This window comes from Miniopterus schreibersii, assembly GCF_964146895.1.
Source record: "Miniopterus schreibersii genome assembly, chromosome: 9".
Lineage (NCBI taxonomy): Eukaryota > Metazoa > Chordata > Mammalia > Chiroptera > Miniopteridae > Miniopterus > Miniopterus schreibersii.
The window spans coordinates 4,801,196-4,826,772 of record NC_138118.1 but is presented as its reverse complement, the minus strand read 5'-3'; the positions used below and the strand labels follow the sequence as shown (position 1 = coordinate 4,826,772).

The window sequence follows — 25,577 nt, the reverse complement described above, 5'->3', positions numbered from 1 at the left end:
TCTCAGGACGTGTTTACCATCTTGGATGACGTCATGGTCTTTTTCGCCACCCTTGAGCATAGGGGCCTGACTGAGGAAGATGGTAGACACAGTGTCCACACCGAGCTAAGACTGCTGAGGATCCAGCGAGAATGAGTGAGTGAGGCACTCCATTGTGTGAGACATTTTCCTAAACTCTTACATGATAGGAATTGCAGAACGAGCAGCTTAAGGTGAATATCCTCATAGATACCAAATTTTTTGTTCTTAAACTTTTGAATCGAGTCACATATTTATTTCAGTGGGCCAGGGAGACCTGTGACTGGCAGAGCCCCTGCCCTCTGGCCGGTCAGTTTTAGATCTTCAGGAAATCAAACGACGGGTCCTGTCAAGTTGTGCAGGTTGATGTGGAAGGGAGATAAGTAAATAAAACTCTAGTATAAAGATTTGTGTGGGATCAGGCACACTGGGCTTTTTTTTAAAAAAGGGGGGGATTTAACATTGTGCAAAGAAATTGAATTCTTTGAAAAGATAAGATAGGAGTAAATATAGAAAAGGGTTTAAGTGGCTTAGAGCAGTGAGGCAAAAAGTGTATTCCCCTGAGGTTTCTCCATATAGAACAACACCCCACACCAGCTGCGGTTCAGAGCCTTTAGTAGTTAACCAAACTGTTAATTTCTCTTTCAGCTCCTTCAGCTAAGACATTTAGGCTCTTACTTGAAAATATGAGAGTTCGATTTAAAAGATTCAGTTATTTTTGCAGTATCGACACAGATCTGTCACACAAGGAGTTTGTCACGTTGTCACTCCACTGGAAGGGATGCTGGTTGTCCAGTGTTTGATCACCAAAGGTCACGGCCATTTGACCTGACCTTCAGCCCAGTGTGGTGACAGTAAGCACACTGAGGGCACGGGCTGATCACCACCAGCAAAAGAGCCCCCTCATATGAGACCTGGAGGTCTCGTCCTATTCCCAGCTGTATGGTTTCCAAGAATTGGAATGACTTCATCAGGTGATGTTTGGTTAAGTGTCTTCTAAGTCTGTGGCCATAAATACCCTCTTACACCTCTCTGCATTACCAAGTATATGAGCATTTTTGAAGTTCCCTGGTTACCAGTTTTCTTATCTATAAAATAATAATGCTAAACTACATTATTTTGATTCTTTTCATTTATTATTTATTTTATTATCTTTATTGTTGAGAGTATTACAGATGCCCCCTATTTTTCCCCCATTGCTCCACTCTACCCAGTTCCCACCCCATCCCAAGCCTTTACCCCACTATTGTCTGTGTCCATGGATTGTGCACATATGCATATAAGTTATTTGGTTCATCTCTTCCAACCCCTCTTTCCCCCTTCCCTGAGATCCCTGTCTGTTCCATGCTTCTATGTCTCTGGATCTGTCTTCATCAGTTTATTTTGTTTGTTAGATTTCCACATGAGTGAGATCATGTGATACTTGTCTTTCTCTGACTGGCTTATTTTGCTCAGCATAATACTCTCCAGGTCCCTCCATGCTGTCTCAAAGGGTAAGAGATCCTTTTTTTTTTTTTTTTTCTAAGCATGGGACAGACTGACAGGTCTCAGAGGGGAGCGGGTTGGGGGGATGGGAAGAGATTAACCAAAGAACTCATATGCATATATGCATAGTCCATGGACACAAATAATAGTGTGGTGAAGGCCTGGGGTGGGGCAGGGGCTATGTCTGTAATACTGTCAGCAGTAAAATCTAAGGCACTTTAATTCTAACTTCGCCCTTGGGAACACATTAAAGGAATTTAAAAGGGCCCATTTTTCAGTCTTCATTGTACACAATAGACATATATAATTGTCAGCTTGTTCATTGCATTTATAGTTATTGAACGAGTATCACATGCTAATCTCTGAAGACCCAAAAAATTATAAGGTCCAACCCTTCAAGTAGCTCTTGGCCTATTGGGGAAAATAACTAAGGAAAGATAATTATACTAAAGTATGAAAGAAGAGTGTGAGTACAATTTTGTCTCAGTGAAAAACGGAAGGGTAGCCTTGAAAATGTGGAGAGTTTGACTAAAGTTAATTTGTGTTTTAGATAATACCACTTGTAAAAGTTCTAAAGATCCATTGATTTTCTCATTGATTTTCTAGATCCAGACAAAACATTAAGACCTATCGATTCCGACCCCCATGTTTTGCAAACGTGAATCCAGAAACTTGAGAAATTGAGTGACTTGCCCAAATGTATTCATTTTCTCAGAAGGAAAGCCTTGTAGGTCTCCCTAAGTCCCTTTAGGTCTCCCTGTTGCCTTCCAAACACTGCCCAGTCTGTATAGAATATCTAATCCCTCGATTCCCTCCCATGCCGTTTCCTGTCAGCTTCTTTGCCTTTCCTTATGCTGTGTAGTCTAGCCACAAGGGCACTTTCTCTTGTTTGACAGTTATTATTGCCTCTTTTGCACTTGATTTTCCCTTTCCTGGGATGCCCGCCTGCAGGTATGTATATGGCTGACTCCCAACCATTCAGGTACCATCTCAGTTTGTCTCCTCAGAGAGTGCTATTGTTTCTCAAACTAGCTCTGCCCCATTATTCCCCTTCGTCCTAGTCCTATGTATTCCCATCATCAGTTTATGGTTTTCATTGTCTTTGTCTCTGTCTGAGATTATATGATGTGTATCATTTGTTTTCTTCCTCTTGAAATAAACTCCATGAAAGCAAGGATACTGGATACAGACTCTCCTCTTTGACACTGTATCTCTAACGCATTGAACAATGTCAGCTCGTGATAAGTTCTTAATAGTTACTTGTTGAAGGAATAACGAATTCTGGTTCCCACAGATGATGCATAGCATCGACTACATGAGCTCTGTTAGGTATTATGATTTGAGGGCACCAAGAAAGATATATTTTCCAAAGGAACAAAATGATGGTGTTTGTTGACATCTCTATATTCCTGACTCCTTATAGTAAGACTTTGCAGGAGGACTGTGAAATATAAATCACAAAAGGGGGTGTAATATTTTCATGTTTCCTGTGTGTTTAAAATAGTTTAACCTAGGTCATAAAATGCCCCCTTTCTCCAGGTGAAGGTTGTGGTTGGTACCATGTGGCTGCTGTTTCCTGAGATTTGGAGTGGCAAGTATTGTCCTGGGAGGAAGAGGCCTAGGTCAGAGTCCTGGGGGAATAAGCACTTTGAAACAGAAGAAGCAAGACCTGGTCAAAGAAGATGAAAAAGAGAAGCCAGGAAAATCCACGGAAAACATGGGGGTGGGGGGTCGTGGGGGTTGTGCAATGTGGTCTTAGTCAAGAAGGCAAAGGGTAAAGTTTAGAGGAATTTCAGAAGGAAGCAAGTGACCCATGCTGTAGAGAAGTTCATGGAGATGAGCTGTATCCTTTATATTTGGCAACAAAGTTACAGTTACAGCCACTATTCTTGGTTAGTTAATGCAAGTTGCTATAACAAATAAATCCCCAAACCACAGTGGTTTGCATGGTAGAAATTTGCTTCTCAATCACAGGATAGTCCCAAGTTGGTTTTCTTGGTTGGCTGGTAGCTTTCCCTATGGTGATTCAGGGACCAGATTTCTTCCTTCTTCAGGCCCCTTCCTACCATCAGGCCCAACCTCCTCTGCACTCAGCCTGGAAAAAGGGATAAGACAAGACAACTGTTTTTTAAGCTCCTTAACTTAGAAATTATACTCATCACTTCGGGTCACATTCCCTTGGCAGAGAACACAACACAAGGCCCTGTGTCTGTGCAAGGGCGCCAGAAAAGGTAGCCCATCAATGGACAGCTGTTACGGGAAGGGAGGCACAAATAAAAATGGGTGGTAACCAGTCTTGCAGGATGGTGTGGAAATCTGCAGTTAGGTCATTTCCATTTCACAAATACCCCTTGATCATCTAGAAAAGCAGGGCTACATAATATATTATGCCTATTCTCACACAAAGTTGCAATTTATTAGAAGAGATGAGATGTATACGAATTATGGTAATTCAAAGCTATTTCTGATTTGTTCATGTAAATTTTGTGATAGAACAATAGATGAGAATGGTGGAAAACATGTCACCGTATATGGTTAAACCAGTAAAAATGTAGATTCTTATCACTGATGTATCTTACCTTCCTGTTTTCAGTTGACAAGCGATTGCATAAGTCATCCCTGTTTTCAGATTCAAGGTTGTTGCCAACTGGGTTGAACCACTTGCGTATGAATTTATTGTGATGTACAGTCTAGCCCTTTAAAAACCTTGTGCAGTTTATGTAACTAAAACCCTGTATTCTTCATTTGTTTTGTTTTCTACTTTTTAATCTTTTCTTAAGCATATTTCAGTTTCATTACTGGATAAGTAATTTGTGTTAGGCTTAGTGTGCTCTCTAGGAGGACTTACTAGCTTGGGGTGGAGGAAGAGCCAGGGGAGCGTACTTTTTTTTTTTTTTTTAATAAATTATTGAATTAAGAATTAAATTTTAGAAGAGAATATGTCTGAAAAAGGCTTAAAGCAAAACGACTAGACTGGACTTGACGGTTTCTACTTCAGCTGAAGTAGATGAGCATGATATAAGTCAAGAGTTGGCAAATGTTTCTTTGAAAAGGGCTGGGCAGTATTTTAGGATTTGCAGGAAACATACTATTTCTGTCACAACTGCTCGATTTTGTCACTGTAGCATACAAAAACCTCAATGTAGAGCTAATTTAGATAAGTTTTATTAAAGAATGTGTGACTTATAACACTTTAACTAATAGAGTGTACATACTCATTTAGGATAGAAATTAATAAAATACATGTTTCATATGTACATGAAAGTTGAGTTGGTGCTCTCTGCCATCAAATTTTAATATATTACCCCCCCTTTTTGAGCTATTTACACTAATGAAACTATAATAAATAATCCTAGGTCATTTCAAAGGGGAAGAAACTTTGAATTCTGCTCATGTTTAGTGCTCTTTGACAACCTTAATGCTCAATTAGTCCATGAGTAGCCGCCCGACGGAGGAGGCTCTTTTCTTCCTGTGTATGTGTATTGGCGCGTGTGTGAGACACAGTGGTGTGTGTCAGACCTTTCCATGTCCCTTTCAGATGCCATGAGCTCAGTCGCCGTGGGCAGTGTACCAAACAATACTCAGGTAATCTTCTGCTTGACGCCTCTGATCAGACACAGCGTTTCATTTCCAATATCACAGGTGACAGAGTAAGATGCAGAGTGTGTTGCTGCAAATGTCAAAGGTCCAGAAAAGAAAAGACAGCCCTACCTCTGTGTTTAGATTAACAACAGTTGAAAATAAATGCCCATTTCCAATTCCTTGGTCTTGTTTAAGTTTTCTATGTTTGATACCTGTTTGTGATTATCCACACGTAGCCAGGGGTTTTTGCCTAGGCTACAACTAGAGGAAAGAAAGAGATACAGCAAATACCTTGGCAGTGGTTTATCAGCTTGATTTTTAAACCGTAATTTTGAAAGCGCACCACTAACATCATGTACATTGATAGTTTTGTTTGACAGTTATTCACTTGAAATAATAGACTGATAAATTGTCACAACTCTAGATCTTCAACCCTTTGTTTCAGTCTTCTAGTCTATAATTACTCAATAATAATTTCTGAGACAAACGTTTCTCAACATGGCTTTATTTTTTTCTATTGAAAGATCATGTTGAATTGGGACTTTGAAAGCTAGAAAATAATGTATGTATTTACAGCTTTCCATAACCTCTGAAATTTCATTTACCCTCTTGCCTGTAGGAAGAGTGCCAGTGTGTTTCCCCCAATACTCTGCCCAGGAAATTCAACATACAGTAGCCCCTCGGTTTTCGAATGTAATCCGTTCTGGGAGATCGTTCGAGCTCTGAAATGTTCCAAAACTGAGGGATCCACAGCCGACAGGTGGGCCTCAGGATCTTGCCCTCAGCGGAAGCCGTGGGGCATGTTCAACTTCAGAGGCATATTTGAAAACCTAAGCATTTCCTTCCGGGTTTACAGCATTTGTAACCCAAAATGTTCATCAACGGAGATGTTTGAAAACTGAGGTACCACTGTATTCTGCAATCTGGATTTGAGAGAAACTACAAAATTTTAGAGACCCAGACAAAAAACTAAACAAATGGAATTATAGACACAAAGCAAGAATTGTTAATGATTACTGCATTAATGATTACTTCATGAATCCCCCTACTATCTCCCCCATGGGTTTCCTGCAGACTCTAAACTCTCTTATGTATCACATTTGAATTTTCCCTTTCTAGAAAAAGCAGATAATGTGAGGGTGTGCCCACAATAGACACAGTAACTTCAAATGTTTTCCCTTAGGCAAATTGGCAAACAAGGCCCTGCTTTCTACTCAGCCAGTCCCAGCTGTCTTGACAGGAGTACTCATTATGAAGAGCATGCTTTTCCAGTTTGCTCCAGCAAATCTCTCCTTAACCCACCACGAGGGCACAAAATAAATATGTTTACCTTTTACAAGGTGCAGGAACTGGTTAACAGCTGAAAAGAATATTTGTACCTGAATTGTTATAAATACCCATGGTGAATACGCCCTACTTGGAAGCCCTTTCCTTTCATATTTGCTGTATTTTTTACCCAATTTAGTGCGCAATCCTGAGTACTTACAAAACTATGCATGCAAATAGGCTGTTTTGTATGCGGCTGGCCTGATTCCCCTTCTGGTTTTTCCTCTCCCTCATTTTCATTACCTTTTAAAATTTACCCACCTGCCTCCCCCACCACTTCCATGTTTTTTCTCATTGCTTTTTGTCGTCTTTCTCTTTCCTGTTCCCCCTTACTCTTTTTTCCACGCCATACCTGCCTCCTAAGAAGAACGACTCCTGAGTTAGACCTGACTGTAAGAAGGTGCCACTTCTGAGAGCTAAGGCATCCATCCTGTCATTGAAGAGACATGATAGTGAGAGAGAGGCTGCTGACCTCAGTGGCGGGAATTTCTCACTTGGCCCTGTGGTGCGGTTCACTGACAGTGCTCCACAGCCTCATTAGGTTTATCTTTATAAGATTTCTAGCCCTCACATCTTTTATTTTTTTGCATGAAAAGATCAAGTTTCTTTTGAATCCCACTGGTTCTCCCATTTTCCCCAGTGTTTCCAAGCAGCGGAAATCCTATAAATCAGTATAATACTCTGGCTGGCGGTTTTGCATGCCATCAGCTAAATGCAATGCTTTAGAAATGCACGCACAATTCTTCTTAAGTAGGCATTTAATTTCAGTGGAATTTGCATTTGACAGTCCCAACTCCTATGTTTCTACATCCCAGGGAAATAGCCCTCTTTGAATTCTAATGGGTTGAATATAGTGAAATTAACCTTTTGCAATAGAAACACACTATTCTAGGCAAGAGCTTTCACACTGTTTTGAATCACTTCTATGTGGTTATAATAAGAGGGAATGTTGTTAATTTAATTCAGAGTGATGAAAGTGGATATGAAAGCAGAGTGTAAACACCAGGCTTCCTGAATTACTCTGTGAGGCTCAGGCAGTAAGTATGGGACATTGGCCTGGAACCCCAGTTCATTACTGCATCTTTTCAATATTAGTGGTGATAGGTCAGATATCTGCAAAATACCTAAACATAACAAAGTGCTGGTGGAGAATGCTGGAAAGGTCTCATTATGCTTTTTCTTAGCTTGTATTTTGGAGCTTATTTATTAATCAGTTCAAGCAATCATCTTCAGTCAAGTTAACCATCGGTAGAGTCTACAAGTTTTTCATAAATATTTACCCATTTTTCTTTGAAATAGGAACACCATGCATAGGAATAAGAGGTTTAGATTTTAAATATTTAATATTTCCTTTGGAAAGTATTAAAGCTACTGGCCCTAGCTAGGTAGCTCAGTTGGTTAGAGTGTCTTCCCTCAGTTGGTGTAGTGTCTACACCAAGGTCACAAGTTTGATCTCCAGTCAGGGCACATACAAGAATCAGCTAATAAATATATCAATAAGTGGAACAACAAATCAATGTTCTCTCTCTCTCTCTCAAAAAAAATCAACAAAGCTGTTAAACAATTCCATTAGCCAACTTAACTGAGTACAAAACCTGACATATATCTGTGTGTGTGTAAATATATAAAATTTTGCCAAAACACTTAAATGTTTAAAAGTTCATTTAAAAAATCTTGATTAGTTCTTTTTAAAAAATATTTTCTGTATCCTTTAGGGTTGAATATTTTACTAAAATTTTTTTTAAGACCTTTGTTCTATAATGTGCTGTTATTATGTGGCTCTGGTAACTGGCAGTTGGCAATTAGCAATTCTTGTGTATAAATTAGGTTGTATCTATCACCGAAGAAATTGCAGAGAATCATCTTACTGGAGTGAAATTCCTTCAACATTTCTTTCTCTACTTATTGTGATATGTTGATAAATAATAAACTTCAAGGCTGAAAGTCTTTCTGAAAGAAAGGGTTATTGAGCCTATACTAGCTGGAAAAAGGACCAGGTCCTGGGGCACGCAGTCTAAACCAGCAGCAGCAGGGCTGGGTGCAGAAGGCAGCATGTCCACTCTCCTGGCATTGAGGGGGTACTTTCATGCAATGGGTTTGTTTGAAAGAATTGGCCTTGGCTGAAGAAGGTGAAGCCGGGCTAATTCTGTGGCAGGTTTAGAGGTTGTAAGGAGGTAGGTTACCTGCTTCTGGATGGGTCCTGGTGACAGTTGAGAAAGTTCATGTGTAAGCAGGATGTGGTGGCATCTGGTCTGGAGGCCGGGTCCTCTCTGTAGGTAGTAAGGGGAACAGACACCTGGAAGTCAGCTCACCTCTTATTGTACGTTCAGGAATGAGAGCCGTCTTTTGCTCGTTTCTCCAGTGGCTCTGTTAACTGCTCAACCACCCCTATCTCTTCTACCCTCGGGCTGCTGTCATTTAATTGAGGACATCTCAGATTTTTACTCTTGTCAATGTAAAGAGAGGAAAATAGATTTTAAAGGGTAAATAACCTTTTACTGCTCTAGTTCTCATAGAACTGGGTGCCTGGGATCTACCTTCAGAGATTGTTGAGCCACAGATCGCAGGACCCCATCCCCAGACTTCTGTTTTTATAATAAATTTCCAGTGTTGCTGATACTGCTGGTTAAAAGATCATACTCCTGAGCAAGTCTAACCATGTTGTCTAGTAATTATTATTGTTATTATTTTTCTTTTTATTAAATATGTTGTGAGGTGTCACAGAAATAAGTAGCAGATTCTTAGAATCACTTGTTTAGAGTAAGGACATTGGCATTAATGGCCTGGGGTTGTATATTTCCATTCATAAGATGTGGGATTTGGGACGAATTGCAACACCACTTAGGTTTCAGTATTTTACATAACAGGTATAATATTATCAATAAGAGGATTATTGTTGATAATTAGATCATGTTTGTTAAGCTCTCAACAAGGACCCTGCCATATAGAAAGCTTAATTAATTCATTAAACCCCAAACTGCAGTGTTGATGCTGAGCAAAACCAGTGACCAAGGACTAAAATGCCAGGTTGGTCTTTTTATGCCAATGTTAGCTATAAAATGAGTTAATAAATGCCCCCTGAAAATGTTTAATTCTTGTGAGAAATGTTTCAAAGTGTACTTTGGATATTAATTTTTTTTAAGTTGGTTAACATGACAATTTTAGAACTCTTTTATTTTAAAAGTGTTTATTATTAGGAAATGCAGTGATGAGGACTCATCATTCCCACTTGTATTACTGCATGATAAACCTGTATTTTTGTAGTAAACTCCAAATGTAAATAAATGACGTTTTGTCTACTTTTGAGACTAAGCCAATAAAGCTAATAATGATTAGAATGAATTGCAATTATTATTCAGAGCAGTCTACTTGGAAAGGCTCCCAAATTCATCTAAAATGTAGAAATCTTTCTTTCCTCATTCTGTCTTCCCTCTGGGTCTTTGAGGACAGATGCAAAGTTGCTGTGATGATATTATCAAGGAAATATTTTGAACCTATTTGTGTTTCTCATAGTATCAATGCTGAAGGAACTCATGGAATAATTTAAGCAATCCAGTCATGGGAAGATAACAGGAAGAAGTGGCATGTTACTTACTAATAATGTCACCTTTGATATACTTAACCTCTTTTGGTCTCAGTTCCATTGGTTAGTATAGCAGTTAGCTGTGGGATGGTTATATGAATGTTATAACCATTATGTATCAGTTGGATGATTATAAAATTCCAAAGCATAACCTTTTGTTAAAGACCCCAGCATAGTACAGCGGTATGCTCATGATGACCCTCAGTAAATTTAAACTCTTGTGCAAATTCCCGTAACTCTACTCTCCCCAAGGCCTCAATCTCCTCACTAAATGTCTCACTTTCTAAAGTCATATGGTTTAGCATTTCATTCAAGTAGTATTTGAGAAAATAAGTAAATTAAGGAAGTAACGTATCTTTTTGTGAATTCACTTTTTTTTTTTTTTTTTTAATGTGTCCTTACTGATTTCAGAGAGAGGAAGGGAGAGGGAAAGAGAGAAACATCAATGATGAGAGAGAGTCATTGATAGGCTGCCGGCAATAGAGCCACAATCCCTGCATGTACCCTGATAGGGAATTGAACCTTGACCTCCTGGTTCATAGGTTGATGCTCGACCACTGAGCAACACTGGCTGGGCTCTTGAGTTTACTAAGGCACATGCATGTTAAGATCCCATATGAGGCATTATATTAAAATGTGCAAGATTGAAATCTGTGATCACACACAGTGAATAAAACATTAATGTGGAGTATAACATTTTTGAATTCTGAAATTCAGGTTACTGGAGAAAGAAAATTTTTACAAAAACAGGTTTAAAATTGGTTTTTGGTTAAGTGCTCAGAATAAGAAAACAAAGTATGTTTTACGTACAGATTGGGATGTGCTCCCTGTCATCCTCAGATCACTGCTAGGGTCCAGTCGGGTTCCATCCTCCACAGAGGCAGAACAATGTATTAAGTCACTCCCCCCAAAATTCAGTCACCCCCAAAAGGCCTACTTCAGTCCAGGTGGCCTGGTTTTCTTTGAAAAGCTTGACTTTTTTATTATCAAGATTCAGGGTTATACTGGGTTCTGTATGGTCCCTGACTAAATTGGGAGTTCTTATCTCATTGGAAGTTATAAAAAAGACAGTTATTGTGTATTTGAGCAGATGAAATGGTTTAGCATTGCTCTAAACTTGTCCAAGATGCAGATCTAAATCTTAAGCTACACTATTTGAACACATGAGCAATGCACAGACCAAAGAGAATTGTTTAAAAGACATCGTATCAGGAATCAAATAACAGATCGCAGGCTATGTGGATTTCCTCACAGGATAACAGAAACAAAGCCAGCAACAGCAGGACTAAAAATAGAGGGTGAATTGTCTCCCTGATGTGGATAAGGGCATCGTCTGCATCTGTTTTTTCCTAACTTGATCCCAGGTTCAAACCCCATGTGCTTTAGATGTCAGGTCCAAAAAATAAATAAAAATCACTGCCAGTAACAATGTCAAGGATCTGCTTCCCTGTGTTTCCTTATAGGAGTCTTATTGTTTCAGATCTTACATTTAAATCTTCAAATCATTTCAATTTAATTTTCATGAGTGTTGTAAGATAGGGGTCCAATTTTATTCTTTTGCATGTGAATATTCAGTTTTCCCAGCACCATTTATTGAAAAATAGTGTCCTTTTCCCGTTGAGTATTCTTGGCTCCCTGTCAAGTAACAGTTGACAGTTATGCATGGGTTTATTTCTAGGCTCTTGATTTTGTTCCATTGGTATGGATATCTGTTTTTATGCCAGTGCCATGCTGTTTTGATTACTATCGTTTTGTAATATAGTTTGAAATCAGGAAGTGTGGTGCTTCCAGCTTTGTTCTTTCTCAGGATTGTTTTGGCTATTGGGTTTTTTGTGTGGTTCCAGATGAGTATTTAGGAGGTAGGGGTTTTTTCTCCTTCTGTGAACATTGTCATTGGAATTTTGATAGTGATTGCATTGAATCTATAGTTGACTTTATATAGTTTGGACATTTTAATAATATTGAATACAGGCTCATGGATTTTCACTTATTGGTGTCTTTTATAGTTTCTTCCATCAATGTCATATAGTTTTTAGTGTACAGGTCTTTTACCTCCTTGGTTAAATTTACTCTTAAGTTTTTATTGGGTTTGATGCTATTGTTAATGGGATTGCTTTCTTAATTTCTCTTTCGGATAGTTCATTATTAATGTAGAGAAGCACAATTGATTTTTGAATGTTGAGTCTGTATCCTGAAACCTTACAAAATTAGTGAATTAATTTAGTTCACCTTGAAGGATTTTCAAGAGGATGTTTCTAATCATCTTGCCTGAAAGTGATCTTTTTTCCACACTACCCAAAATAATCAGTACTCTGTGGGATATACAATGGGGGCTGTTTCTACCTTTTAGAATTTTCAGTGTAGTAGGAGACAAAAGCATACTACTTATAGGTTAAAAAAAATTTTAAAGCTCAATAAAGAAGTATATTCAGAAAAAAAAAGAGAAATTAGCTTTGGCCAGATGAGATGAACAATAACAATTGTTGAAACAGTGAAATTTGATCAGAGCAATTGAGATCATCTGTGATTGTAAATCATTAATTTGTAATGTCACTAATTTAAAAATCAGTTGGAATGTGCAGGCAGTTCATAATCTAACATGAGAATTTAATTTTAATGAAAGAGGAAGGACACCTGAGCTGTGGGTAGCATGATCATTAAATGTAGAGGCCAGAAAGAAGGCAGCAGGAGAGAGGAATCACCCTGGGACCCACCAGTGTGGTCGTGTGGTTAGTCAGGGTATCCCTGCATGATGAGAGAGAATGCTTGGACATCTAATGAGACTTTTCAGGGTTGTTCAACAAGAAAAAAGTGATGAGCTGAATAGTTTTTATTAAATCCATGCCTTGTAATAATTTCTAAAACCAATAAGGGAGTAGATTGAGAAGTTTTGGGCACAGGTAACCTCTCCAGAGACTTCACTGCGTTCTCTTGAAGGAAGCGTAACGGGGAAAACCATTCAGTTATCAGAGACAACTGGGCATACACTGAACCAAGAGAAGTGCTGCGGTGGTTGAACATCCAAACGTAGAGTGATGATGTGTCTTCCTTCCCCATTCCCCTGGTGGTACAGTGATTTGTGTATTCAGAGCCCGGTGGCGTGGTGGCGTGTGGATGCACGAGGGAGTGATTGTGAGTTGTTGAATGCCTCTCGGAGCGCTCATGGAAGAGGTCACTGCTTTAGCGTAAATGCATTGTCGCTGCTTGAATGATGATGGCTGCATGTCTGTGCTAATCTCCACTCAGCAAACGCTACTCATTTCTAGCTTTTGGTGTTACATCAAGCAAAAGACTCCAACTGAGAAACGATACTGTTAGGTACACACACAACTCCCTTGCAGGAGTGTCTATGAGTTGATACTGTGGAAAATCTATGCAGTATGAATGGCCCACGGTGCCTTTAGGAAAGCGAATTTAGAAACAAATGTTTTTACATATACATGGCTATGTGTTCAGGTTAAAGAAGGTAAAAATTAGATGGACTATTTTTTTTTTTAAATCCTAGAGCAATAACCTCCTTCTCAGAAGTATTTATAAAGACAACAAAGATGATCCTTTACCATCCAGATTTTCCTACGACCAGACCAAATGTCATTAAATCTAATATATATGAAGAAAGTGAGGCCACGATAGGAACTTTTGTTAGAATCAGCTAGTCCAATGTGAATGCCAATACTTTGCAACAAAACTGTACAAAAGTAATTACTGTATGGCTTTCTAAATACACCACTGCTAGGATTTTCTCTCTGAAATTTCAAAGGATATTTTAGAATAAGTTAATATTTTATCTCCTTCCTAGGACAGTATTGCTCACATTGTTTCAAGTTGCAGCTCAGAATTACAAATGCTAGTGACTCCGTTTCCATCTATTCTCTGTTCACACGCCTTTAAAAATGTTATGCTGTAATCCACCCTTTGGTCTTGGCTACAGCTATCATCCTGAGGGTTGCAATTTTGTGGCTGTAGATGAAAAAGAAGAGTTTTCAAGTGACAACTTCTGAAAATGTTTAGTATTTTTCAAGTTCAACCAATACCATTTTGATGTGCTATAAACCCTTCAGTAAGCATAATTTATCTGGTGGCTGATCTCTCTTGTCCTCCAATATGTTACCATTTTCTACTGCTAAGAGGACAGTATGTTTTAATCTCCTGGGGATACTCTTACTTCCTAGAAAGTCTGTTGTAACCAACAATACAAGGCTTCCTGGGGAAAGGTTAAAAGAAGTTTTAAAGTTAAATTTATGGGGAAAGAAACAAGTAACATATGATGCAGGTTACTGGAAATAAATAGAAAAGAAGCTGGGATTTGACTTTTTTTAAATAGTATTCTAAAACTTTTTTATTTCTCTTACTATTGGAATTTCTTCTTTCCCACTGTGTTTCCTTTACAGGAAAGGAATTTGGGAATTGTTTTAAGTATAGATCAGTGTTATTGTTCATATTTTGAGCGTTACCTTTAAAGTTCGTTTAGAAATTTGTTTTGTTTTCAAATTGGTGATTTTAAAGATTTGATGGATTCTTAAGTATCATTTTATGATCATTAGAAAAGCAATTTTTCTAGCTATACACAGTTGAAATTTTATACTGACAGTTATGGGGAAAATAGAAATACACCTTACAGCGATTTGGGGAATGATTTCTGCTAAGTGAGTAACTTATGTAAGATGATTTTTTTTTTTTTTTTTGCCATTACACCAGGCAGCTGTTCTGTTTTTTTATCCCAAGAATATAATTAGTGATTGTTTAGCTTAGATTATTTTCAGGTACTCAATTATAGAATATCAATTTTACATACCTGAAATCATGTGAAATTGCGTGTGTGTTTTAATAGAACCTAATCATTTTATGAATATTAATGTACTTTATTAATTTTAAAAATTATTTTCTCGTTGCGGTTGTTTTTGGTTTACATACTTTGTAATATCCCTTTTTCTGTTACACAACTGTAAACAGAGAATTTGAAACGCAGGAACAGCTTGTAATTCTTTTGTAGATATGTAAAAGAATTATATATAAATTTGTTCACATTGATCCCTATTAGTTTAAAGAAACCACCTTAGGTCATAATACATAGAAAACCCCTCCTGGGTGGCCTCCCTGAAAAGGTGCTGTACCTTTTCTTCTATATCTACACCTCTCTCCAAGACACATCTTTTACTCTTAGCTATAAATGTATCCTAAACATTGATGTCTTTTTAATTTGTATCTCCAGCTGCAACTTCTTTATGGCTCCCAGGACTCATGAACAGTTGCAGGAGAAACCTCAGCAGTCCATGACGGAAGTCAGAGAGATTCTGAAATCTAGGTTTTCCATACAAAACTTTTCATGTATTTGATGGAATCTTGTAGCATTGTTTAGGAGAAAGAGAAAGAACAGAAAATTTGTGAGAAACAGAAACTATACAGAGGGAAGAAAGCTTTAAAAACATTAATGTTTTCAGATTGAACTCACAAAGTAATTTATTCAATTAACAAAATAAAATCTAATAAATGGCATTTGTAGATGAAAAGAAACTTATAAAAATACAGTAGCAGAAATTTTGTAAATAGTCAATATAAGTTTTGAGAAATGAAACCAAGGAGGGAAATAACTCAAAATAAAACAAGAAGACAATGAAATAGAAAACATAATGATAAAAAGAGTGAAATGAGATGGGACATATTAAAATAACAAATTCTAGAAAGGGAAAATAAAAGGGATAAATTTATCTATAAAATATGTGTAGACTATTTTTCATAACTGAGGGCCATGTGTTTTCAGAATGACAAAGAAAACCAGGTCCAGCCCAATGGATAAAAACACACCCACACCAGGGCACATAATTATGAAATTTCAAAGTAATCAGGATAAAATGAGGATTCCACAAGCTTCCTGAGAGAAACACAAACACAAACCATATTATATTTAAAAGATTATGAATCAAACTGGCTTTGTAATTCTCAGCAGCAGTGCTAGAAACAAGACGACCATGGAATAATACTGCCTTTGAAGTTCCCAGGGAACATTGTTTCCAAATCAGAATTCCATATCCTCCCAGTTATCACTCAGGTATGAGGATAAACACAGACTTTCTCAGCCATGCAGCTGTTTAGCTCCTTTCTTTCATGCCAGGGAAGCTAATGGGATGTTTCCTTCAATATAAGGAGGTACATCTCGAAAAGAAGACCGGGATTCTGAAAACCAGAGATCTAACAGAAGAGAGCCACCTCCGGCATGATGGAGGAGGGAAGGACAGGAAGGGGCCTTCGGGTCACTGCTGTCCCTAAGGAGTGAGATCAGTGAGGTCCAACTGGATCATTTTGACTGGAGGTGAACATGTGGAAGGTTGTCCCCGCTGTGTCTTCTGTGTTTACAAACCACCCTTTTACCCTGGCACAGTGTCTGAGTGGTGTTTCTTCAGCAGAGACATGTCTGCAATACCAAATAGTGACTAGTAGGTGGGCACCAGCAACCTTCCCTCATAGACAACTAAGGATCTAGTTTAGTACAAGCACTTGGAGAAGCCGTTTCTCTTTGTAGGTGGGCTTGAAGTTGCCCGTGCCCATGACCCAGCCATTCCTCCTGGAGATAAGCATTTCCTTTTCAGGATTGTTACCACTGATGGGGTTTTTTCTTTATTCCAGGAACTTTTTCACACACACACACACACTGATTTCATCATTACAACCCACACCTTTCATTATTTTTTTCATTTTCTAGATGATGCCATTGGAGCCTATAGAACTAAGCGACTTCCGCAAGGTTGCCTAGCTGTGTGTATTTGTTAAATGAATGGATACTTGAAATCATATTGTTGAGTGCAAAACGAAAACAAGTTGAGAGTGACACATACATTGTGATAATTGAATATGTTTGAAAATGTAACATCAAATATATATGTAAATAATATACCAGTTTGTACCATAAATATAAAAACATAGATGGAGAAGACACACCAAATTCAGAATAGAGTTGATCTCTCTGGAGGCAGGGTCCAAATACTACTCTGCTATAAAAAGGAAAAAAATTACCCTTTGTGAAAGAAAGAGAACTCATGGACATGGACAGCACTGTGGTGATAGTGGGGGGAAGGTGCCGGGAGGTGGAAGAGGGCAGAGAGGCAATGGGAAAAATAAAAATAATAATAATAATTTAATTAAATAATAAAAATTAAATTAAAAAAATAAATATAAAATAAAAAATAAAATTAATAAAATAAAAACTATATATCAGAAAGCTTCAAAGCTATGTAATGCTTTATTTTTCAGATGATCTAAAATGTGCAGTAAAATAAAAATTCTTGTTAAATCTATGAGGTTCTTTTTTATTCTACTTTTCTCTATGTTGGAATATTTCATAACTTGAAAAAGGGAAGGAAAAAACCAGTAACTCATTAAGCCATCTTATCTTTTAATCTTACAAACGATTTTCCTAGGAGCAACCCATGCTATTTTTTGTAATTCATACATAATAACCAATAATTTTAACACATGATACAAAAGGATCATGTATTATGTAAACATGCAAATTAAATAAGTTATATAAAATACATGTTCTGAAAAGAGATCTCCCCTCTTCCACACAGAGTAATTCAGTTTATTTTCTCTAAACTAAATCTTCCCTGTAGTGTGAGTCTTAAAGTTTGTGACGAGAAGGAAAATGTCAGAGTCTAAAATATCTTCTCGTGGTCATTCTCACAGGGAAGAGGTAAAATAATCTATTTTTCATTTTTTAAAAATTGCAATAATTTTAGTCAGAGAAAGGTGATTTAGAATGGAATGCTTAAATATTAGCCCAAAATACGCTATTTAGACTGAAAATATGATACTTCTGTCATTATGTTTTCTTGGGATGCTTTGCTTCATAAAGCTAAACACAGTCATTTGTCATGGAATTTAAAATGTTAATATAAAAAGAAAACCACCTTTCCTATGTTTTCCTATCACCTGAATAGAATGAATGAGCTCTCTGTAATTAACCTTATGAAGTTAATGAAATTCAATAATATAACAAAATATGTAAACTTAACTTTCATAAATATTGGATATCTTAAATATTTAAATGTATTTAGTTGTGGGTGTTTTTTTTTTTCAATTTCTAGTTTATACTGGTGTGTAGGTACCTATAAAATATTTTCAGTCATACAAGCAGAGGAGAAAATCATGATCACTATTCACTAAGTAAAAGTTTTAGAAAATGCATATTATATTCAAAGGATTTAGAAATAAAATATACTGCAGTAAAATCCACATACTCCAATCCTTGTCATTAATTGAAAGAAAAAACAAAATTCTAATGACATAAAATAAGTGTAGGTCACTTTTCCTGCTTTTCATTAAAATGGGTTAATATGACATGTCTATATAATATTTTAATGGGTAGATAGATCCACCCAATATTACCCACTATGGATAGACCTAGCTGGTTAGTCCCGCCTTTGAAATGGACGCAATTACTTTACCCCTTAACTTTCTATTATTCCATTATTTTATGGGATCCATCAGGAAATCACTCTAAATATCCTTTCATTGCAACAATAAGAAAAGACAGTGTATCTTCTTAATCCTGGAGACAAGCAAAATTAATGGTCCACTCAAGTACAGAGCAGAAAATAAAGACAACCAGTTGGTTCTAAAATCTTCCATTATTTCTAATACACCATGAGATGGTGAGCTATAATTTTTATGCCTTTCTTTGAAAATAATTCAAGAAGAGACCCAATGTTATGATGATTTTTTTTAAAGGTGTACCCTGTTCTCTTACTGTACCTCATATTGGAATCTGTGGAGTGTTTAAGGCAAAATGGTTCTCATTCTCAAAGAAATATAATGACAAATGGAAAAAAGTTATTCAGGTGCTTTATAAAAGTCTAGATTTTACATGTATAGAAAGGACATACACATTTACACCAGCTTGTATAACTAGTGCAGGTGTCCGTGGCAGATGTAACTATGTGTCTTTATTTTATAGCATCTCTTGCTTCACATGTGCATCATAACATGTGGCCATAGGAATAATCTAAAATGTAATAAGATCAGTGTTCTGATAATGATCAGAATTTTCTTCCCCTTTTGCTTATAAAACACCAGAATTTACAAAAAATGTCTGAGTGAGGAAAGCACTGATTAAAAATACCAAGCCGTGTAATTTCTAGCGGGATGGTTGCTTGTCAAACTGCAGCATTTCGACAAAGGAATGCTTTTAAACACAGACTGGGCCCCGTCTTTGTGCTTACCTTGGCTGTAGAACCATGTATTTATGTCCCTTGGAGTTTTGCTGAATTAATCATTTCTGTCTGAAAGGGTGTCGTTTGTAGCCAGTGGACTTTTCAAGCTGTGTTTATCTTGAATTTGCAAGTCAATTGAATGGAAGAGAAGATATTTAAATATGGATCATTTCAGATTAAATAAAATGGGCTTTGTTTAATGGGGAGAAAGACACTGTAGAAGAACTTTGCTCAACATCCAGCAGAATATTCATCATTCAAATTCCAAACATTGACAAAAGCTTTAACTAAAGATGCTTTCTCTAGGTCTTCCTCATCCTGGTGCTGGGAGGTGAGATAAAGACGCCGTAAGCTTGAATTTTGGGGTGTGACTTTCATAGTATTACTGCAGAATCAATGCTGGTTCTTTAGAACCAATTGACTTTGCAGAGTTTTCAATGTATACAGATGAATATAGAAATGCATGTTGACATAAGTGCATTTGCAACTTTGTCCAGTGGAGGGACCTGGGAGCAACCACATACCAGTAGCACTGAGCACACCAGGCTTTAGGTCTTGGTTCCTGAATGGTAGTCTCCACTAATCTTAAAAAAAAAAAAAAAATGACTAACTTTGGGGCCTAGATATGAAAAGTCAAAAGTCTGAAATATCTATTTGTGCCAAAAAGTAAGGAAGTGGTGACATGTTAGAAGTACATAGCAGCCAGTCTAAAGGGAATTCTGTTAGTCAAATCGAGAACAATTTGAGCATCAAAATAAATAATGATCAGCCCAGCCGGTGTGGCTCACTGTTGAGCATCGAACCATGAACCAGAGGTCATGGTTTGATTCCTGGTCAGGGCAAATGCCTGCGTTGCTGGCTCGATCCCCAGTAGGAGGCATGCAGGAGGCAGCCCGTCAATGATCAGTGACTCTCATCATTGATGCTTCTATCTATCTCTCCGTTCCTCTCTCTGAAATCAATAAAAACACATTTAAATAAATAAGAAAGATCATACCAGATTATAATTCCTTGAATAAAATGAGAATCCTTGAGTTTGTCCCATTATAAATTTTTTTAAAAATGTGTAAATAAAGAGAAGAGAAAGCTTTTCCTTGTGGAAGACTGCCAACTAAGCAATGTGGAAGGAATCCTGGGAACCAGAAAATCACAATATGACTGTTGTTAATTCTGCCAAGAAGTGCCATCGATGTAAAAACTAGTGGGAAAACATCTGATGGGAGAATGGAACATTTTCAGAACCAGAATATAACTCCCTCAAAATATTAATTGGAATGGGAAAAAGAGGAACTTTATGGTGTAGAAGCCTGGCACAGGACCAAAGTTATCACCAGTAACGGGACACATCGGTATCAAACACCCCCTGTTGGAAGCTTTACTTCTCTGGTAGTCCTGCCAAAATGTATAACCTGAATTTAATCATCAAAAGACATGAGACAAACCCAAATTGATCAACATTCTATAAAAGTTTAGCCTCTGGTTTAGAAGTGTCAAGGTATAGAAGTAAAGAGTGAAAACTGTTCTACATTGAATGATGCATAGAAACTAGATGTGATGTCATTCAGAGCTGGGTCCTTTTGCTGTAAAGGACAGTATTGGCACAGTTGGTAAAATCTAAGATTAGTACATTTGGTGATAGTCATTAATATAAAATTCCTGATCTTGGAGGTTACTGTGGATATGGAGGAGAATATCCTTGTTTTTAGAAATGAAATACTAGCCAGGCTGTTGTGGCTCAGTGGTTGAGTGTCAGCCTATGAACTAGGAGGTCACAGTTTGGTTCCCTGTTAGGACACATGTCTGGGTTTTGGGCTCGATGCCCAGAAGGGGGGTGTACAGGAGGCAGCTGATCAGTGACTCTCATCATTGATGTTTCTCTCTCTTGTTTCTCTCAGAAATCAATAAAAACATTCAAAAAAGAAAGAAATGACATACTAAAATATTTGGAAAGGATAGGAATTATGCTGGCAACTTTCAAGTAAACCTGAGGGGTAGGGAAGGAGGGTAGTTCTTCATACTACTCTTGCAAATTTTACTTTAGTTTGATATTATTTCAAAATGAAAATTAAGAATTAGGAAGATGGAGAAGTAATGGTTTAGAAGGAAAGCGTTACAACTAAGAAGTGAAAGTGTAATTCATAGTTGGACCTAAATAATAGTTGTACATGTTGTCAAAACTTGAAAGTAACTGACAAAAATAATTCTAGAGAATTTTACAGAAATAATTCTACAGAAAGTTTAAAAGTTAATTAGTCTGAAACTTGATAATATTTGAGGTTAGCTGAGAAGAAATGAAACTGATTTAGACTTTTAAAATATTTGTGAGAAGCTTCCAAGTCCAAGCTCTCAAATATATTTTTTGTAATTAGGTTGAATGTTTTCACTTGGATATAAAACTGACTTAGACATAAAAATGAGCAGATAGGGTAAAAGATCTTCTAATCCTGTCCAAAGCTATGTAGATATAAATTGTACCATTAGGGACCTATCCCTGGCAGAATGTGTTTAAAATGGCATCTCTTAAGTTTGCAGGTGACTGACAACTCTTGCAGATGGAAAAATCAAACTGATGGATTCTTATAAAAAGCACTTTCAGAGCTATTTCTAACCAAAAATTGCAACTAAGCATGATATAAATATGTAGAGAAAATTAATCCAGTACAAAATACCAGCTATGTGACAGCAAAGATGGCACGGAGAGGTTAAAATTCATTTTCCGAAGTCATTGGTCCTTTTTCTTGATGGACCCCAAAAGTTCTAGATAATTTTAAAAGAAGGAGCTGACCATTTCACTAATCACTGAGAGACACACCTGGGATACTGTCGGCAGTTGTGTTCACTAAACCTGGAGAGAGCTAGAGCACACCCGGAGGAGTGGAGGAAACGTTGAAGTTTCTATTTGTCTTCAGAATCAGGACCAACCTCTTAGCCTTGTGCTGAGATCTCCTCAGCCTGATACCAACATTTCATTTAGTTATATATTGTCCTTAAACACTCTCTTAATAATCAGCACTTGATGCTGAGCTGTTCTGGCTAAAATGCTTTTCCTTCCCCTCACCACTTGCCCATTCTCAGGATCTCTCTCTGTCTCCTGCCTTTTCTTGGAACCTTCCTGGAACATTGTGTGCACACCCACGTGCTTCCTGTGAGCGCTTACCACGTGTGGTGTTAGCAATTATCACTCACTGCCTTGTAGACATCGTGGATTAGTGTCTTACTGCTCCACTCTGCCCTTCCTCACCTGAAGCGAGGTTCTCACAGGCTGAGCCCTGTCTTCTGTTAAACGCAGTGTCTACTGTGACCAAAATACTGTGCCCATAGCTGCACAGAGAAACTAAGTATCTTTCCAGCAGGCTTTTGTACTTAGGTCAACTTCTGGATAAATTGAACAGGTGCAAGTAAAAAATGTCAGTGCATCTTAGTAAATGTAAGTGTATTAGAAAGCACAGAGTTATGAATGGAAAAAGGGTGTTTGTGGTATAACATCAAGGGGTTAACAAGGCCTTTCACAAAGAGACCTGTGCTGCTGCTTTCCGAGACCAAGTTCTTGAATGTCATTAAATGAACTCACTAAAGCAATTTATCGGTTATTTATGCTCAATTTAATGTTAATTATTATTCTGTATTCCTAAACAAATATATTTTTGAAGCATGAAATCAAGCTTCAGGAGTATAATATAAAAAATTGGTATCACCCTGGCTGGTGTGGCTCAGTTGGTTGGAGCATCACCGTCTCATGCACCAAAAGGGGGCGGGTTTGATCCCATTCGGGTGCGGAAGGGAGGCAGCTGACCGATGTTGCTCACATTGATATATACATATCTATATCACCTATATCATCTGTCTGTCTGTCTGTCTACATACCCTTCTCCCCCCAAAAAAATCAATTTAAAAAATTAAGATCTTAAGATATAAGAAAAATCTTGTATCATCAATACGTTTAATTTGTTGTCTAATTAAAACATTTAGCTATAGTGCATGTCATGCTTTTCTAAAAAACACCTATTTTCTGATATATCGGTTTGTCCTGTGAGAACTACCTTCTGATGCTCCATTTTACCCATTTATATTCACTGATGGAATAGCTCCTGTTTAACCAGTAACTGTGGAAACTTTTATGACATGATCCAACAATAAATAAATAAGCGAACTTCCCAGGAGTAAAAGAGGACATCATTATTTATTTTGTTCAAAGTAGAGGACACAGCATGGTTCAAAGGAATTCACAGATTATCCAATAATCCAAACTGTCACTCTCTGCTCTTTGGTTTAATATAATGTTTAGTTCTGTATTCCTGCCTCCCCCCTAGCATCCCCTCACCCCACCCCAGTTGTCAACACACCCAAACCATGGGCCTCCACAGAGTCTGCCCCCCTGCTAGGTTTTGGTGGAAAGAGTGGTCGTCAGTACTGAAGGGCCTCGAGTGTTGGCCACAGAAACAATAGAAAGAAGAGGCCGAAGTAATATTCGCTCTTCCACAGTCAGGCCCGGAGAAGCTTCACCTTTCCGTATACAACACTGAGGAAAGCAGTGTTGTATAAGCTCATCTCTTACTCTGTTTTTCTGACTGCTCTAATTGAGGTGCCTGACAAATTGATATATAATTTTAAGATTATTAATGCCAAATGGGGGAAAAAAGAGCTTTCTATAAAATGCCATGGACAAGTTTTTTGCATATGCTAAGGAATTAATTTCTAAAATAATTTCAGGGCATCTGTGAACTTCAACTGTGCTCAACAAATGTGTATGGAGGCTTTTGGCAGAGTGTTTTGGTTTTTATCCTCATAGTACTGGCTTTTTAGGTGCAGGACAAAGGAATGGTTAATGTAGTTCAGATTGTCTGTTCAGAACATGATGGAGTTTAAGGAGTAGAAATGATTAGCAAAGGTGCTTTAGCACACGGCTAAAATCACCTGGAAAACGGGCATAATAAGTTTGCTGAGAAAATTGAGGAAACATGAAGCTCGTAGGACAGTTTTGGCACTTCTTATTCTTAGCCATATTATATCAATTTGTCTTCAGATATAGTAGATGATTTTTTAAAATTGTGTAGCCAAAATTCTGGCATGGTATGAATAAGAGAATCCTTCTGATTTGAAGAAAATATTATTATTTTAAAACACCATGTCCTTGTAACATCTAAAGGCTCATTTTCATTAGTGGGTGGTCACAGCGATAATATAACCCTCATAGCTCTGACTCATGTTACACTGTAACAATTCTTGGTTATCCAGATATTTTCGAGGATTAAATGGACTTGAGTCATTGAATTACTATTGTATCAATATGTACATTTCACATGCTTTATGTTTAGAATTCTGTATTATTTAATTTTAAAAAGATAAAAACACTTGACATATTGTAGAAAAGAAAAGGGAGGTACTAGAAATCTTTTAAACCACACTGTCCTGTCCCCTTTCACCAACAACAAACTTAAATTCTAACTCATGTGTGTCCTGCCTGTTCTAACACCCAGGGCGTGGATCTTGCCCGGGGTGTAGTGTCTAAATATAGGAAGAACATTGAAGCTAATCCACTGTCCCTCAAATTCTTAGGAATGACAGAGAAACTGTCACTTCTGAGTAGCGATAGACATTAATATGAGGTGTATCGGGTTACAGTGTCTCTAATTGAATATTTTTATGGTACCTGAGTTTTGTTGCTCCTTCCCTGCATTCAGCCCTTGGGAACACGAGAAATTGTAATTTTCTATTTGAGTTGCAGGAGATTGAAAGCTCTGAGACTTTTCGGGAACTTTCTGACACCTCAGTGCTCATTTGAGTAGAATGTGGCCGGCTTTCACTCTCGATGAAAGCGGGGGACAGCAGTGAGCAGTGACAGCCTCTCGCCCAGTGTCTGATTGCGTGTCTGAGTGCCGCTGGTGAATGGCGGGTCTCTCCTCTGTGCCCGAGCTCAAGCCAGATGTGACCCTGTACTTCGCATGGTGAGACAGCTCCATAGCAGATCATTCTGTGGATTTAAGGAATAAAATATTTTTCTTTTTTTAAACATTTTGTTTAACCCTCACCCAAGGATATTTTTTCCATTGCTCTTCAGAGAGAGTGGAAGGGGGAGGAGAGAGAGAGACATAGATGTGAGAGACACATCGATGGGTTGCCTGGGATCGAGCCTGCAGCTGAGGGACACGCTATTGCTGGAATCGAACCCAGGGCCCTTCAGTCCTCAGGCCGATGCTCTAACCACTGAGCCAAACTGGCTGGGGCAGGAATCAAATATCTTTGTCATCAAATATCTTCCCATCCTTGGCCATTACAAAGCTTGTTGTAGATAGTCTTTGAAATAACAGGACTCAAAAACAGACAATAAAGTATAGGTTTAATTTATTTAGTTTTTATTTTATTTTAAATTTATCTTT

General features: G+C 37.7%; 1 protein-coding gene across 1 annotated transcript in view; it reads left to right on the top strand.

Annotated features, from left to right (window-relative positions):
• CNTNAP2 (contactin associated protein 2) overlaps positions 1-25,577 on the top strand; it is a 1,311,177-nt gene that overhangs the window by 559,167 nt on the left and 726,433 nt on the right. The window lies entirely within an intron of this gene.